Source organism: Bactrocera oleae, chromosome 5 (assembly GCF_042242935.1).
Source record: "Bactrocera oleae isolate idBacOlea1 chromosome 5, idBacOlea1, whole genome shotgun sequence".
NCBI classification, from domain to species: domain Eukaryota; kingdom Metazoa; phylum Arthropoda; class Insecta; order Diptera; family Tephritidae; genus Bactrocera; species Bactrocera oleae.
Window position 1 is genome coordinate 72,230,036 of NC_091539.1, and position 19,441 is coordinate 72,249,476.

A 19,441-nucleotide genomic window follows, 5' to 3' on the forward strand; every position below is an offset into this window, starting at 1 on the left:
TCTAGTAGGTGTACTAACAGACCACTGTCTAATAGGCAGACATGCAAGTAGACTTGGTCAAGCTGTCCGCTGTCAGGAGGTAGAAGAGGAAGAGACCCTTAAACATCCTATATGCTATTGCACGGCTATCTACAGGAAAATAATCGCAGCCATCGGTCGAGGGTTTCTGGACGACGTCTTGAAGGTTGCACTAAAACTTGTCTTACTTATGAAGTTCATCAGAAGTACGGTGTGATTCAGAGAGGAGCAAATAGAGAGAGGGGACCTTAACCCTGGTGGTATCACATTGGGCTTTCTAAAGACCTAGGTGTGTCGCAAGACAGCTCTACCTACCTACCTAAATGTAATACATATTATTAATATTGATGCATTTGGCCAGCATATGGCTCATGACAATCATGTCGCTCACACTACCGGCATAAAATCCCATCCCATCAGTTCCTTTGATTTTAAAATATTTAATGAAATCTTACCTGAAGTTCTATTTTATGGTTTTATGAAAGGAAATAAACTTTTACGGTTTGCGCTTTTATTATTATTAAAATTTGAGATATGTGCTTAAAGTCTAATTAGTACAATGAATTTCATTTCCGTGTAATTGATAAAGTTCCAGAGTAAAATGTTACGCCTTATTCACCAACATCAAGTTCGGTCGCAGGTTTTCACTGATGGAGACTCGGCAGTAGTAAAATGGCTAGAATATGAAATGAGCGAAATATCAGTTCTAAATCTTAACTAAAGACACCAGACGGCTCTTACTCATCTTGACAGAAGCACGCCTCACTTGTTTACCTGCTTCACACCGACAGTGGCAAGTTGACTAGACGCGAATTGCGTTCGTTGCTATTTTATTAAAAGATGTCAATCAAGTTGCTGCCATTACTGCATAGTTGCTATCTTTATCCCGTCCACATAAGCATATAAACCATCTGAGTGTTTGAGAACTTGGGGTTAAACTGGTCTCCAATCGATCTGCTAACTCGTCTGCCTGCATAGTTTCAAAAGAGAGAAAAGATAAATGATTTTAAAGCATATATGATCACAAGGTTTCATCTAGTTAGTTGTATAAATATATATATATATATAATATGAGAACTAACTTAAAAATTGTACATTAATTTGTTGTATCGGAAGTGGGTTGGGGCGTATGAGCAACATTTGCGCATAACCGTGGGCGCAGCACTGCTCTGTCTGTGCGGATGTGCTCAAATACTTCTTTCCTTTGGTTGGTGGTTGGAGGCGCAGCCATGCGGGTGTGTTTGTGTGTACATATGCTTGTGTTGATGTGGTGGCTGGCGTTGGTCATTCATTGCTATTTACATATTTTAGTGGCAATACATTTGTGTCTCTTTTTATTTTTAGTTAGTCTTAATTGCTCGTTCTATTTTGAAACATTTTACTTTGTTTGCTTTGAGGCTGAGCAGTAACAAATAATGAATTTGTTGGTTTTTCACCAAAAAATAAATATTTGTGCAAAATATGTTGTTGAGTCGTTTTTGTTGTTTTCGTGTTGCATTCATTGCGCAAATTACGAAATGTTGACAAAATAACGTAATGGAATTAGAAGAAACAACAACGAAAACAAGCCCAGCAACTTGCATTTAAATGGGAAACAATTATTTTTATATGTCCGGCCACCCCAACGCTTCAATATTATTTGCAAGTATGTTTGTATGTGTACGAGCATTCGCGACAAATGTGTGAGCGATGCTTTGCATGTCCACACAATTTTTATGAGTTTCTATATTTAACTGAGTTTTTTTCATTTAGCTGATAAATAAAATGTGCATGGACGGCCATAACATATGTGGATGCACATGAAAGAGATGTGATTTGTTTCTGACTTTTGAAAATGCATTGAAGCTGCGCGTTCTAAGCGCTCTAACTTTTTTATTGTTGTGGTGTTTGTCATATAAATTTGCATTTAAAGAAGATATATCGAAAAATATTGTAATCAAACTGTAAACGATGAAATTTGGTTTTCGAAAATGCGGCATAGATATACAAAGTGGATATATATTTATGCTAGTAGTGAGCTTGCGTATATTTACAAGCAAGTCTGTCTTTTATGAAATAGTGTTACTGTTGTTGTAACGTTGAGATCAAACATACTTTGCGATATTTTTTTGGCTTATCAAAAATGTATTTACTTTCGAATTTAGTTTCAATTTATTATCTGCTATAGGAGGGTTCAGAGAAATTTGAATGTATTTGAAGCAGGATGACTGCAGCATCTTTGGGTTAAAATACATTTGGTTGTGGGCAAAGGTTATTATGGCACTTAGGTACTATCTCCAAGCTATTTGCATAATGCTGAATTTTAGAACTTTTTTTTTTAAGCATAAGTATTGTGTTTATGTTTTCTTCCTAATTTTTTTGTGCCTTAGCATATTCGCACTATAACACGTGCAACGTGGGTCTAAAATCGTGGTAAAGTTGGTATACTTGGCACCTGCTGTTGCGTCTCTTATCATTTAGCATCAGCTGCGTGAGCTTGAGTTACCACCATAAATTTCTGTTGCAAATTTTTCATGTGCCATTTGATGTTTTGAGGTAGAAACGGGAGAAAAATGAAAATTTTCTTTTCTATTCTGTTACTCATGTTTTGTATGTATGTGTGTCGCAGGTACGTGATTTTGCTTATACTTTAGTGCTGCCTTCTTACTTGGTTCCAGTAGACGTTGCAATGAGTATTTAATGACAAAACTAAATAACTTTTCGCGTTATTTTAAAAGAGTGAAATTTTTTAGCGTTTAAAAAAAAACATTTTTGCTAGAAGTTTATTTTAGTATGCAAAGCTGGTTTTAAGGAACTATCTATTCAATCGCAAGCTGCGAATTTATTATATTTTTTGACTCAAGGCTAAAGGTTTCACAAAAGTGTTACAAGTTACCAATATACTAATGGTGGAACATCAACCGCGTGCATCTGTCTAGAGAGAAGGTTGAGGTGCTAGCAAAGTTAGTGCGTTTATGTGATTTATTGCTTTTGCTTTTTTGACTCCACTCGTTAAATTTACTTTTGTTCGATGGCAAGTGGTGCCCTTCTGTTGCTTTCGTCATGTTGCAGTATTCATCAACTCCCTTGAGGCTTCACCAGCGAAACTGTGCGCGTTCATTTCCTCTTCCGCTCTTTGCTCCCAATCCGAGCACAAAGACATACTTGGGTGAGGGGTATTTAAATATTTGCAATGAATTATTTTTTTTTTGCCTTGTTGCTGTTGCTTTTCTTTGGGTCAAGGTTATTGCATCCACGCAGTGTAAGTTCGTGTGCTTATGTTCTTGGCTTTACATATATGCTTCTGAGTAATTTGAAAGCTCGTTTACTACCACCTAAATTTCGAAACATTTTAGCGTTTGCTATGCTCTAGATTTTTTATTGTTGTAAGTGCCGTGCCATTGACATTGATCAGAAGTGATGGCATTTGATAGCGTTCTTATTTGCTGATGTTGACGCGTGCTGATAGAAGAGCTTTATAGCATTTCAAAGCCTTCGTTGCTCTTTCTGCACTATTTATCTTCTCTTTCCCACTCCATGTAGTTCAAGTACTGGTATTGCACGTGCGGTTCTGAAACTGGATTTATTTTAGATTTATCATAATTTTGTGACAACTAGGCATCTCGCCCCTTCACGCTATTATCTTATGCCTACCACCTCTTGGTATTTCTGCGACGGGCTTGGGGCTTGTTTGATAGTTCTTTTGTTGCCTTCAAGCAAATGAGAATTAGAAATGTGGCGGTTTTACTTAGATAGTCAATATGAGAAATTTGAACGTTTTCCAAACCCGAAAGTTTTTTGAAAACATGTATCAACTATTGGTCTTTGGAAGGAAACTACAGATCGCTCTAGCCTTGTTACAGTTAATAAACGTGACTTTCAAGCTCGCTCAGTTGCCCACTTATTCGCATTTTGCTTTCGTTCTGGCATCTTGACGGTTGACGTTTGTTGCCTCTCGGCTGACACTTAGCTGTCACCGTAGCGTTGTTTGCTCGTCGCTTTGTGAGTAGCCGAGTTAGTTTGCTCACAAGGTCGATTTTGGCCGCAGGAAAAACGGACAAAGTGCGGACTGCTGCTGCTAGGGAGAAGAGAGTGAGGGGTAAGATGAATTTCGCTGCGTTGTTGTGTGTCAAAGTGAAAGTTTTCATATCTGCGCAGCAATAGCAACAACTACAACTACCTGGTCGTAAGCAATATTTTGCACAAAGTTTTAGAATCTGTACTTGTATTTATGGTGTTGCTGCCGTTGTTGCCATTGTTACCATTATTTTCATTAATACTGCTCTGTTTACAATTTAAATTTTGCAAAGATGGACGCAGTTACGGTTTGACATTGGATTGTGAGCAGTGGAGACTCCTTTGAATTGCAAATAAAACCTTCACAATTCTTCTTTAATTAAATGCAAATAGAAATGCTGGTGGAGAAGGACTCATTCTTTAGTGGATAGTGGAAGATCCTGCGACTGGTGGCTACAGAGCTCAAACCAAATAAAATATAAGAACAAATCTCTACGGTGCTCCCTTGATAATTGAGACGAACAATCGCGAGAGTTTTATCTTCAATAAAAGGGGAAAATAGACCCTAGTCGCGGTGCAAACCTCATACAATTCTATCTATCTTCAATAAAAGTATTATTTAATTGAATGGTAAAAATATCGGTTATTCTTCACTGGAAGCTTCAGCATTAATTGTAAAATTTTCTATTTTAATTGTAAACGGAAATTTTGCAATCTTTAAAGAGTTGTACTTTGTACTCGGATGGTTGTGATTATGAGGCATTCACTGTACAATTGTCCCTGCACTCGACGAACCTGCATTGAAATTGGTTGCATTTGCAACGAACGCGAAGCGCCCTGCATTGTTGTTGTATTTTGCAATTTCATTCAAAGTAATGCGGCTGACCTGGGCAAATTATGCCTTAATCAAATGCAGCTTCGGCAATATTGGCACAACGTTGCATTTCTATTATGTAAGGTCAAATAAATCCGAAATTTAGTCACGGCCAGTGGTAAACTAAAAATAATACATAACCGAAAAATTCAGCGACTAAATTTAATTTAAGCATTGCAAAATTATTATATTGCTCTTGACCAACATGTTGATTTAAGAAATTAGTTATTAAGTAGTTTCGCTACCTTCGGTCCACAGTGTCCAGCCAACGGCAGCTTGTCAGCTAATCTGCTCTTGTAAGCGGAACTGGTGGGTTTACATTTCTAAGTTTTGCTTCTTCTCTTCGTCTACTACTGTCTAAGTTCGCGAAATGAAATTGCCTTCGATTGTAATCACTGCAGCTTTAGAATTTATTTGAACGAATGACTTCAAGAAAAAGTATGTTTGTGTGTGCCTTTGCTTTGTGAAGTAAAGGCTTCTCATTTTATTGATAACGCCTGATTGCATATTGAAGAAAAGGGAGCATTGCTGCCGTTGTGGAAACGTTGTACATTTTTTGAAAGTTCTTGCCTTTTATTTCAGTTTTATTTGTTTGCTGCTCGCCACGAATTTTTAAAAGGAGGATGTGGAGGCAGTAACCTCCAAATAACATATATATTATATAATTAATTTCAATTAGAATAAGTAAGAAAAGGCTAAGTGTGACTGGAAATTTTCTAGTCTCGCAATTCGCAAGGATCAAAGACGGGAAAGATCTTTAGGTGTTGGCAAAACTATATATATTAAACTAGGCAGAGCATCACCGTGATTTCATCCATTTTAGGCAAGAAGCTATTAGAAATATATTCTTTCTGAACTTCATTAAGCTTTCTTACATATAGACAGATAGATGCGATGTAAAGGCAACAGAAAGTTCGAAAAAAATTATATTAAGCAATTGGGAGGATGTGGGAGGTGTTGACCTTATTTTACCCGTTTTTTGCATTAGAACATGCTGACATCATAAAAATATTCTCTCTTCAATACTAGACCTCACTGATTGACCGATCATTGACTGGGCCATTGAAAATTTATAGTTCGATTTCGACAGCTTTTGGGCAACTTACAAGTATTTGTTCAAAGTTACCTTGGGAACTTAAACATCTGTTGTTGTTATCTTAAACACAAATTGTTGCAAATTAGTTTTAAATGAGACCTCGGTTGGACCAAAAAGCTTAAGAGACTTTCAATGTAAAAATTTTAACCTCATTTTGCTGCTGTGAACGGTGTGACTCGCTGACTCCTATGTCCCAAAATTTTTTTTATTATCTCATATTTCATCGTAAATTATATTAAATGCAATTACTCACTTTTTCAATCTCATACTGCTCATTTACAACACAAAGCAATTTAAGATACAAGCATTTGTTACCCACATGAGGTCATAACGGTAAATAACCTTGCCTATCATCTCTCCCAAGAGAACGTATAAATTGCTGGGGCGGATATCCGGCTCTACTGACTTACCCCCACATCTACTCAAAAATGCGCATACATGAGTGTATGTATATATTTACGTACCGTTAAAAATGTGCCAATTTTTTACTGAATTCAAAACGACGTGTGCCTCTACTTACACCACACAGTGCACCAAAAAAGTGCGAGAGTATTTATTTGAAATGAAAAAGCGGCGAAATCATGGATTTAACCAAGTGAGAAACACTCACTAAAAGGTGTCATGGCAGCACACACATTTGCTGTTATTTTTTATGCAGTATTCCAACAAGGTTATCCGCCCAATGGAGTTATTTGACCTCCGGCGCTTAAAAGCCACATTAAAAAGTCATGCAATGCAAATGAAATATACAACAATATATAAAGTGAATATCAGGTAAAAAATAGTTTATATCTGATGGAAAGTGAAACATGATTAAGTTTGCGCAACTTGGCGAGTAAGTGGGCACAGTATTCTACAACACCTCGATCGGGAAAAGTACGAAAACTGAATAAATAAAATCAAAATAAGTAGATAAGATTATCCAGAAGGACATTTTTGTACAACAGCTTTAGAACCAAATACCAATTTTTCAGAGAAAATTCGAAAACGGATGTTTTTCGGTGTTAAAGGCTTCGCTAGAATATGAAGCATAAAGACATTACAAAACTTCGAGAACTATAACTGTCTATCACGATTCATACAATGTTGGATATTTCACTGTCTCTTTTGCTTATCGGCAACTGAAGATTCCTACCGGAGCTTCTAATGGCTCTTATTAGTTTTCAATAGTTTTTTAAAATTGTACTTAATAATTATTAATTGCAGGATTGATAAATTTCATTTTCAAAATGAATCACTAGCCCCTATGTGAAATGAAAATGCCTAAAATCAAATAATTGGGAATGTAATACTCAACTAAAAGGTTGCCAAACTACATTTTCAATTTTTTTCGCAAAAGTACAAGGTCACTGTCGTTAATGTCAAATAATTTCCTTCTGCTCTAAAAAATGGAAAAAGACATCCGAACTGTTACAGTTAAAAGTAAATGGTTGTGAAATTGGTAGTCCAGTCACCAAAGCGCACATCACATTTATCAGCAGACGGAAGCCAAATTGCTTGGTCGAGCCAAATAAGTACACTTGCGTGTTCGATAAATGCAATTTCTACAAAAGACTCTTTGCTAAAGGCCATTCCTATTACAACAAGAACCATACCTACATAAATATTAAGACTTTATACTCTGTATATAGTACACGCGCGCGGACGCCCTAGTGATTTGGCCGCCCACAGTTTCGTTCCGTTTTTCGCCACAAAAAGTTTGTACGTGAAATATTACATTGAAATCGTTTTGCGCTGGAAAGAATGCTGATGCCAAAATATAAATTAACAATTGTGGCATGAAGCTGTGTGAAAGGCAACCGCAACATATCGCAATTTCAACTTGAGCAACTTCGAAATTAAATATTTACGCCAAGTTTACGCACACCGTTGGCGGTTCGTGTATGCCCTTGTACGCTCCTAACGTGGCGGCGCCAAGGCGTATTTTCAACTTAAGGAGAGCTTACAAAAGTTGCATTCGCAAATTAACGAACTTGCAATCAATACATGCAGCTAACATACTAACAAATTATATCGGCGCTCCACTCTGCCAGTTCAAGCCATTTGTATGCGATTGGCTGGCGCGTTTTCGATTTGCCACCAAACGTCAACATTTGCCCATCTTCCTGCCTCCGCGGAACAAGATTATCCGCCGAAGTGTATAAGTAAATACCCACATGACTCTTTGTAAGTGAGTATCGTCACTTACTTAAAGCAACTCTTACAAGCCGCAAAGCAACCAAAAGCTTTCAGGGCGTTGAACATCAACTTTTAGGCTACCAGAACATCAACTTGTGCACCACCAAAGAACTAACATGTGGCTCTCAGGGGGTGTCCTTTAGATTCAAATGAAGATGCCGTGCGTTTGTTGTTGCAACTTAACTGTTTTTGCTTGAGCAGTTAAAATGTTTGGTGATATTCGAATTTCGGAGATTTTTTTGGTTATATATGTAGAGAAATATCGAAAATAGTTCAGCCAATTTTGCCTTCTGTTTGCGCTTAGATATGTTTGAGTGAGTTTTTCTATATATATATATATATATATATATGTCTCTCGTTAGCTCCTTTTACTTTAAAGATTAAGTTTACTTATTCCACTTTCAAAAGTACTCTGTGAGTTAAGATATTAAACGTATTTGGCGTGCAGTGGTTTTCCTGGTGCTACTTCCTGATGTTAGGAGAGAAATGTGCTTCAGTTTATTAAAAGCGATTTTTAAATTAGAGCGCAGTATATATATTGAATGGTTCTTCTAATGTTGTTGTTATTAGATGATAAATAAATATGGACCCAATTTATTGGGAAGCACACAGCACAGAGTTATTAACACGAAGAAGCGGTGATCCATTTTTGATATTTTTTTGCGTGGTGAGACATTGTGTGTGATGACATCCTCTGTGGTGATATTTTATGTGATATGGTCAGGTATGGTGTGATGGTAAGTGGTGTGATCAGTCGTGGTGCATTTTATTATGGTGTGCTGTTATTGTACTGGTTGAAGTGGTGTGTACATCTAGTGGTATTATGTACCAGAAAGGGGAGGCTAAGCTCATTCAACCAGATGAGTTGCGAAAATGGGCTTATATCTATTAAGTACACATGTGTAATGAAGGAGAGGAGATTTTAAAAGAATTGTATATTCACTTTATACTTTACCCTCATCATCGCGACTAGAAAAAAGGGAAAACAGCTTGACGCACAGCAAGAAAAGCTACATAAGAGGTCAGTTAGTAAATTGATGACTTCAGCGAGTAAATTAAAATGCCATTAAAGTAATTCCACCAAATTACAACCACGTAATTGTTCGCGGCGTGTAAAACTCGTTTGTGGGTCCATTATTAGGTATCGTTTGTGTTTTGTTTAGTTTTGTCACGCTTGCTATTGGAGCTTAGTTGAGAGGCTATCATTTGAAATGTTATTGCTTTTACTCTATACGTTTACAGACGTTCAACTTAATTCGTTGTTAATTAAATGAGTTTGTTAATTTTAGCACAATTTTCCAAAAAGCCATCATATGTCCAAGAGCTGAATTTCATTTCACAGCGCTGATCGTCGTAAAGGTCAGATTCGAAGGACCTATATTCGTGCATTAGACGTTGGAATTGCGAGCAAACCATTAGCACGTGCTTAGCCTTCAAATTCTTGATGTTTTCTCGGCTCGAGCTGTGAGTGGGAAACAAGGAATAAACAAATGAACAAATAAATGAATGAATAAAGTGAAGCAAAATGGAATGAAATAAAATAAAAAGCATCGCTTCAAGCAAGTTTATCTCCCTCAACTGACAACAATAACAACAATATCAAAGAGCAATAAAAGCAACTAACGAGACGTACAACAGCCATAAGAACGTCACTCATGTGAGTACGCGAGCAACGAACGAAAAGGATAAAGTTTAAAAAAAAATTTAAAAAACAAACATACTTGTTGAAAATGTGAAATAATGTTCACCATGCCCGATTGTTTATATGGACGTACTCGTATGTAAATGTATAGGTAAACCACGAGAAAGCGTACGACGTGTGAAAGAGAGGAGAAAGGTAATAATAACGGGAAGTTCATTTAGTGCGACCGACAAAAGTCAACACGTGAGTGACAGTCGGAAAAGTAAGTGAAAAATAAGAACAATTAATGTGCGTATATGTATGTGTGCGCGTGGGCGAATACAATGCATCTAGGGGATATTTGTGCAAGAAAGTCAATGTTTACAAAACAGCACAAAAATAACCAGCAGGCAGAGAATTCACAAATTGCTACAAGAATGAAAATTCTGCCAAAATTTGATGACGGTGATCTGCGAGAATGACAGAGGGAGGGAGAGGCTGCTGCGTACAAATTGCCTCCGTTGGAAGGTGCTCTGATATCCATTTTTTATTCAGCCACGTTGAGTAAGTAAATTGCTGAGTCTATACAAATATTTATTCGACTTTAATAAAAAGAAAAGAGTTAAAGTGAAGTCACAATTAAGCAATATTTATGGTGTATGTGAGTAAAAGAAAATGAAAAAACTCCACAGTATTTTCTCTCACACAATGTATGGCGCCCATGTTACTTTTGAAAGCGCTGCAATGCTGATATTGACTTGACTGTGAAAACATTGATGATTTATGTGTTATATCGGCAATGCGAATGTCCTACAGTCATGCTCCATAAAAGTGAGGGAAGTGGGAAGAGAAAAATGCACTAAAATGTATTTCGGTGAGGGGAAGTACATAAACTTGTTCCCAGTGGGAAATATGAAAAATATTACTTTATTCCTGGTCGATACGGGAAATATGGTACAATGCCTATATAATTTTTTGAGATTAACTCTACAGTCTTTATGAGGTTTATAACGCTTGTTTAGCTTTTAGCGAGGACCTTACAATGACCAAAAAATAAGAGCACTAAAGGAATAGTTAAATTGACATGGCGAAGTGTGATTCTTGACTGGCGCGAGGGTGTGTGTGTAACGGATTATAACAGTTTTGTAACTCCGAGCATGGCAGGCACTTAATACATGCTACGCTTTGAATGTGAGAATTAACACGACAACTTATGTTGCCGCAATAAACAGACACAAGTATTTATAATCATGTATATAGATTCTAGTAGGGGTTTGCGGTGTTTCCAAAGGCATAGAGCAAACAATAAGCACAATTAATACCGTTGTTGGCTTAAAGTATTCAATAAAATATTAATTATGATGCATTCTATATTCCACCTTCCCACCCCCATGCATTAAATATTGTGCGGATTTTATATGCAAATATATGGAATTTTATATGTGTTTGTTCAGTCACTTGCTTCGCCTCGTATTAGTATTTCATTTAGTATTGGCAACAATGGCACATTTATTTGTGTGAACATTTCAAATATTCGAATTAAATAATCGTCGCACCCAAATAATGAGATACTGAAGTGCTGGATGCAGCTCGGCTTGTGCCGCAACGCCGAGTGGAACAACTAGAAGCACAGGCAAAACTTTTTTAGTGTCTGCGGTTAGGGTGAGAAGATAATGCCAATTTCCTAGAATGTATAGCAAATATATATATGTTTATATGTATTTCTATACTTTTTTTTTGAAAAATATCTATCCTTAATGGCTATTTCTTCCATGTGCCTGCCTCGTAAATTAAAAAATTCATTATCATATCAATCCATTCCTATGTGACAAAACTGAAGCAACATAATATAGTTACAGATGAAAGCTTTTTCTATAAATTCTAATTGTTTTCAAAAAACTTTTGAGATGGTTTTAGAGTTAGAAATCCTTTAGAGTTTAAAAAGAATTAACAATTAAGTTAAATTTTAAAAACTATAACGGCGACTCGTGAGTATATTTCAAAGTTAAAACTATTATTTAATAGACTAGAAATCAATTTAATTACAGCGTCATCTAGTGGAGCTTTTAGTTCAACATCTTTGTAAATTAATTATATTCACCATTTACCACTATTCGTTGTTTCAGTGTCGTCTACATTTGGATTCCTAACTTTTGTGTAAAACCATTTGATTAATATAATAATTTTGCAGGGTTAATTTGATAATTCTTTACTACAACCAGTGCAGTGCAGAATGATGGATTACTCAGCAAATGCGTTCCAAATTGCAGCAACAATCGCACACTTTTATTTAAGATACGTTATGCTGGTCTAATTCCGGCAAACCGTTATTAATAGCGCAGTGTTGCATTGTTTGCTGCACTAAAATACAATTTCATAAGTACATACATATGTTGCCAGAAGTAATCATAGAACATTTGGCACAACCGCCAAATTATAAGCAGAATGCAAAGCGGGGAGATTGCTTGAGCGAACAGAGTGAAGAATGTTCGGTTCTGCGGTAAGTGTCTATTAATAACGATTTCAGTGATTCAGCATATTATTTGCTCGACGGCGGATGTTACGAAGGTACTTGTGCTTTTGGATTGTTGGGAACGCAGCGCTAAGAGGAAAGCTTGTAAAGTGGAAAAGGGGAAATCTGTGTTAATGATACAACTAGGTTTGAGCAAAAAAAAAGATGTATTCTAAGAACTTTACACACTCGCTATTTTTCATCAGTGGGCAATCTGTGACAAATAAGTGCATATTTCTATTATTGAGGACGGCAAAAAGAGGTCTCCAATTTCCGCAAAAAGCAATTTTGGCAAAGAAAATGAAAATAGAGACTCGCCCATATGGTTGAACGTATAACCACCGCTAGAACAATAGTCTAAAGAGAAATTACGAGAAGGCAGCGCTGCAAGCTGAATGATGGAAATAATTTCATTTTGAGTTGTGGCAAAGGAGTTGCGGATGGTGGCGACAACAGAAAATTTCACAAAATATTTGCGCCCATTCCATATTTTTCGAACACAAAACGAAAGGTGCGACTTTAACAATGCTCAATATACTTATTTGCATACATACAAACCTATATAGAAGCGTTCTTGATGCCTTATTGGCACTTGTGTCACAATTCGTTTAGCTTTTGTGCAATTTGCACGCCATAATTCCTAAATAAGCGTTCTGCAATTGTGGACATACGAAAGAAAGGGAAGATGAGAATCGTGGCTGTTTTTATTGTCTTGAGTGCAAAGAAATAAATGTTTTGTAAATTGCGAAATGTTTGGTAAGCTGCACAAACACACTTACATCATTATTCATCAGCAGTTACAGTAACAAGCATACGTAAGCGACGAACAATTAAAGTCACTCATACGCACTGTCACCCCGTCCTCTTTCCATTCACACACCGCATATTAAAAAGTGCTTTTTTGAAGGAAGGAAGCAGAAAATTACATAAAAAAGTCGCTGTTGAAGGAGGAAAGTGTTATAAAAGAACATACATTTAGTTTCTAAGCGCCTGCTTGAGAGTGTGAGCGTGTTAAATCCAACTTCATCAAAACAAATCAAATTTCGCTAAAAGCCGCTTAGCCGTCTAAGTGAATTGCAGATTTGTAGTTGAGTCGTAATTGCAGTTGTTTAAGTTCTTCTTTCTTTCTTTTGGCGAATTCTTTTAATCCACTTTTTGATTTAACACTTTTTCTAATTGCTTTGGATTTGAGTTGTCACTCCACGTTATATACAGTATTCGCAAGACTCACCACGTGAGTGGGAAATAAACATCAAATCTCTTCGCTTTCGTTTTCTCCTCCTTTGTTTATACATTTTCTGCGCTTAGCTTTGCGTCCATTATCTGTCACTGGATGCCAGTTTGGCTTATTTTCCAGGGTTTGGACATTGTTATGCTTTCTTCTTCCAATAATAGGGGTTTAGAGGGGACTATCACATTTCCGTTACTACTCCTCCACGTGGCATAATTACAAATCTCATTCAATTTATTATTTCCATTCACCTTATTTTCTTCTACTAAGATGAAATTACACTCGACAAAAAAAATCTTCTAGTAATCGTTGTGTTGCTGTTTCAGATTTTACATTTGTTTCGTGGAGTTTGTGAAAATTGTTTCTTCAAGTTCAGTGATAAAAGTGCTAATTGCTTAAAGCAAAGATTCAAGCCTTCTAGTAACTGTTTATGCCACCGCATTACAATAGACACATTCTGCCGGCAGATTTTTGACCAGCCATTAGGGCAATTGTTTAAGCTTTCAGCAATGAGTGTGGGTTCTACAGGGAAAGGAAGTTAGTTGGTATCACAAAATAAATCAAATAGTGTCATAAGATATGAACATAAATTGAAATACCAAAATGCTTCCTACAACTAAGTATTTAAACATATAACTGTATCTTTCCTATTTACCTCGCTACTTGAACACAAACTATGTTTATTTGCTGTCTGTCTGGAAGTTAGCCAATAATAGTTGTTGAAATTACTCCCTGGACAGAAGATTTGCCGACGCTGAAGATTAATGCGTCTTTAATCGAACTTTGATTAAAATTTGTATTCCGACCAGCAGACGCTCGCACAAATGAGCGACTAATCGAATTTCTTCTCCTTTTGCTTCGGTGTTATTTTCATATATTTATTTCACTGTGTTTTATTTATATAACAATTCGTTATTTATTTTCTATTTTCGTTTAATTCGGTTTAGCCTTGTCTGACGAGTGTGAATGTGTCTCATGACTGACTTTTGTTATTGTAGTGTGTGACAATATTTGTTGCTTTTGCTCTTGTTTTGATTCCCAACTTACCAATTTGAGCCAAATATTTGTTATGAGCAATTGATTCTTCTCATCCTGCAACGAGAAAGATCACATATAAAATATCGGTTAGTATTGAGGCTAAGCATTTGTGGTTGTATACATATATACCCTTTAATAACATTCTTTACAACTTTTTTGGGACACTACATTTTCTTAGCTTGAAGTCTGCTACATACCACTGACTGACATAAATTTAGTAATTCCACCGAATTTTTAATTGATTTCTAATAATGTTTGCTTTTTATCTATTGAATTAATCCTCAGAAAATTAAATTACTTGCCAAACATTATTTGACAAGCTACACACTTTTTACGCAACACGCAACTTATTAATGGATTTTTGCCCGAAAATTATTCACATTTTTACTTTGATTTAAAATTAATTATTTTTCTTTCGAAGCTTATATGTGTATACGTGTGTGGCTTATGTTGGGGTTTATTTCAGAACAAATTAAATTTTTAATGGAACAATAAAAAATGCGGAGGAAAGTAAATAACTATGAAGAAATATAATTGTAAAGGAATGGCATAAAGAAATTGCAAATATTTGATTTAGATTTGGTAGTTGTTAAAGCGAAAAGTCATGCATATTGAAATGAATGGAAAAATTGATATTTTTATTACTTTAAACTGCAGAAAATACCTTTAAAAACCTGAACCTCAAAACGATTGCGCAATTAGGTCGTAAATTAAAAACGACTAAAATGCTAAACGGCATGAGATCTCATATATAGATATGTAAATACACTCTCACACATTCATATGAACAATATACAATGTGGCAACCATCTGACTTTATGGCTAATTAGGGTTGCCACAATGACTTTCGCAAATAACCGGAAAAGTTCGGCCGAAAATGGTTTGTGCGCTTTTTGATTTGCTCTCAGCTCAGTTGCCTTCTGTTGTTGTTATTGCACAAGCTCGCGAATGATTGCGGCACAAAAATCGTTAGCGTCAACAAAAATTGCTGCTGCAAAATGTTTGCAAATTACCGTTGTTGGCGTGCTGTAAATAAATAAACGCCAATAACAACAACATGCTCGTTTGCTTTGGCGTTGACAATATTTTCACAAAACATGAAGCCGCACACGCTTTTGGGGAACTCACGCAGTTTTGCTGCATTTGGAGCTGTTTAACGGAATCAGATTCACACATTTTTTAATTTTATCGATTCACTTATTTGACATTTGTTTAATTAAATTTTTCATTTTAGCTTTCGTGTGTTGGTGGTGAAATTTTGCACAAAATTTATTGGATTGTTGTTGTTGGCCATGTAAAGTGTCAAAATTTAAATTTAATTACTTAATTACTTAAATCATATCATAGTCATAAATATTATTTCACATGACAATTAGTCTGAATTCATAACGACATAATTATGAAAAAGAATGAGCTTCAGGCTGCTTCACAAATAGTTTATCTCATTTTTTATCATATAGTATTGACCAGGTCTTCTGGGAAAGACTCACATTGATACATCGCTTGCCGTTAGGAGTACAAAAACATGGTTTGGTTTGGAAGCTGACAAAGAAATTTTTCAAGTACAAAGAGGGACAACCTTTTATATATTTTTTCCGATTTTTGCAACAAAACCGTATCCGATTCTTTGTAGGTCGTGATTTAAAATTTTGAAACTAAACTAAAAAAAGTTATTATGCTTTTTGAAATGTTTTAATTTAATTTGTTTGCCATTCTGCTTGACTGCAGACTTTAGCTTTGTGGTTTTATTTTGATTGTGCAGCTAATTATATAATGCATTAGATTCGGTTGCCAAAATTTTGGTTTAATTTAAATAATATGATTTTATGGCATATCCTCATATAAATGTGCGATTTGTACTTTTATAATTATATCAGAAATACCTAAAAACTCATAAAATGAATCAAAACAATAAACAAAAATGAAATAGATTTGATGTTGGCTCATGTTACCACTGTTTCTATTATGAATGGACTTCAGGTTGTGCGAAAACAGCTTAAGTGCTTTGTATAAGAACAAAATGCTGAGGAAGGAAATTGGAAAGGGCATGGATGCATGACTATTCATATTTTGAGCACACATTCATTCATAGGCTGCTGAGTTCTTATGAATGTTTCTCGAAAAATGCAACTATGCCAAAAATGTAGAAGAGTGAAAGATTCATTCGAAAAAGTTTAAATGTATAGTAGTTGTATTTAATACAAAATGTTTGTTGAGGCCAAATAAAATTAGTTTACTAAACTAGTGAGTATTCTTTTTCACAGTAAATTCAGGAAATTACATTGCGTCTTTCAGCATGCCTCTTTCCTTCTGTAGGATTTTATTATTTATTTTGCTTACTTTTTCAGTTTTATGGTCCTTGTTTTGGCTATATTTTCGCTTAACACAGATTTTGCTTTTCTCTGCATTTTTTTATCCTTTAGTTTTAAGATTTTAATAACATAGTTATTGTTGTTGTGGCGTAAAACTGCCCGGACGTTGCACGACAAGTTTTTCAACACTTTTTAATTTGTATTTCACCGTCGCTTGCTTATTATATCTATTATGCAACTCAATTCATTAGGAACGCTCTGCTGCACATAATTTGATTTCAAGCGTCAGCAGCCACAATTCAAATGAGACTTTTTGTGTAGGAAATAAATTACTGCTGGCCAAACTCAGAGCTATTAATGCCAACTTCTTTACAACTTATTAGCCAAAATAAAGTGAAAATGGCAACAAAACGCCCACACTCATTCGATCGAAAACGCAAAAGTACGGCTTATGTTTCGTCTTCTCGTCCGCCTGTTATTTTTCGCGCATTTTTATGCTGGTTTGATTTATCTCGCTTCATCTTCTTCATCTTTGTTTTTGTTCACGCGATGCACCTACTTTCACTTACACTCATTTGTTGGAGCCGTTGTACCGCTTGAGTTATTGAAATTGCTTACTCTGCATAACGAAAAGCCGCAGCACCATCAACAACATTAACAACACAAATGATCGCTTAGGTAGCAGTTACCGTCGGTCCAACGGGGCGTATGGGTAACATCCGAATGAGTTGCATTTTCCAGTAAACTGAAAACTCTTTCACATCTCCCACAGCTGTTCACTCGCCTGTATGTTATTTGCTTGTTTATTCCTGCTTTTGAAAGCGACGCGAGTAGTGGCGAAACATAGTGCATAGGTTTTCAGAGAGGTTAACAAATACACACACCCACAAATTCACACCTATACTCTCATATATAACAAATTCGCTTCGCCACTACGCGTGTTGGGTCATTTCCGTTACACTGACAGTTGTGTTAGCGGAAGTGCGAGTAGATGGACCACCACCGGGGATGCAGGGTCACGTGCCGCTTGGCTGTGGCTTTGCTTTGCAGTTGGTTTATTTTGATTTTACGTCATTCATAGTTGTGACCATTACCTCGCTCTGGAGCTTGTTATCGTTAGGACTGCGCAGGTAGACCAGTAACAAAAACAAACGCTGTTAAAATGATAGCAGAGTGCCTGTTTTGTGGCATTCACTTGATTTTCTTTGTTCAAAGTGAAGCCTCTATTTTCATAATAGAGGGATTTGCTTTTTTTTGGGAATTCCAGTGGTGACCGCGTACACAAAAATGATTTTGGGTGCGTTCAATGATAACAGTAAACATATTAAATATATATTGTGTGCATATTTAGTTTTCTTAAACGTTTTTAAAGTAAAATTGCTGACGGCAATCAAATGGCTGCATTTAAATTCAATACTTTAGTTCAGAATATATACCTTTCGAACATAAATTATTTACATAAATTTAAATACAGTTTTCGAAAGGCATTAGATGGTTTTATTGCAAATGAGATAGTTGATGGATGGTTAATATTATATATGTCAGTATATAAAGTTCGTTTTTATTTGCTCATAGAAAGGAACCTCCATCAAAAATGTATTCGTTATTCTCACTCCAAAGTAAGATGCTTGGAAATTTTACCAAAAATAGGAATAAATATCCTTGAGCACATTTTCAGTTCTTTCGACCGGGTTACATTTAGGGTTTGACACTTTAGTGAAAGCACCTTTCTTATTTTTCGCACATCTAACATATTAGACATATGGTAGATTCAAGGGTGAATCAGCACATTCAAGTACACATCGACGGCATTCCTTTATACAACTACCTAAATGGCTTAGTTGGAAAATACAAAATGCAAATTTAGCTTAAGCATTGTACACCTATAGAAAAGCAAACAACAACAATAAATAAGGAAGAGTTAAGTTAGTGTGGAACCGAACATTAAATACGCTCGCAGTTTGCAAGTATTAAAATCACATTATTTTAAAGATATCTGAGCAAAGCTGTATTATGTCATATTCAACATTATTCGTTCACCTAGGTTTGCTAAGCCATCTTACTTATGAACCGGTATATGTAAGTTATAAAATCATCCTGAAGTTTTAAATTCGTTATCTAGATATGTGGAGGCTAGGGTTGTTATTGGCCCGATTTCTTATATCTTTCAATCTCAAGAACACACTGTTAACAGAGAAAGATGGGCTCTGAATTTCATTAATGTAGCTCACATATTGATCGATATATGCAATATAAAGTCAACCGAAAATCATTCTATTAGGTATATCGGGGCTGGGAAAAGTATTGAACTTTATTACCTTGATATCCAACTGCAGGAACAAATGCTCTCTGATTTTCATTAACATACCGCACGGAATAATTGATATTTCGAATAGAAAGTATGTGTTGTTGCCTACTAAAACCTAGTTCCCGCTTGCCTGGGTAGTTGTTAGGTAGAACAATGTATAATACAAAATGGTAACATGAAAATACCAAAAAAGCGTTTTTGCTGCTTATGGTACTGTGACGCCTGAAAATATGCTATGGAAGTATTAAAAATACGCA

At 35.8% G+C, this 19,441-nt stretch overlaps 1 long non-coding RNA gene across 2 annotated transcripts in view; it reads right to left on the reverse strand.

Moving 5' to 3' along the window:
- Window positions 1–512: 512 nt before the first annotated feature.
- LOC118681303 (uncharacterized) overlaps window positions 513–19,441 on the reverse strand; it is a 45,074-nt gene continuing 26,145 nt past the window's right edge. For both annotated transcript variants that reach the window (XR_004977007.2, XR_004977009.2), the window contains 3 exons: window positions 14,574–14,618; window positions 760–988; window positions 513–694 (listed from right to left, as the gene is read on the reverse strand). This is a non-coding gene — a long non-coding RNA (uncharacterized lncRNA). The remainder of the gene's footprint in view (window positions 695–759; window positions 989–14,573; window positions 14,619–19,441) is intronic.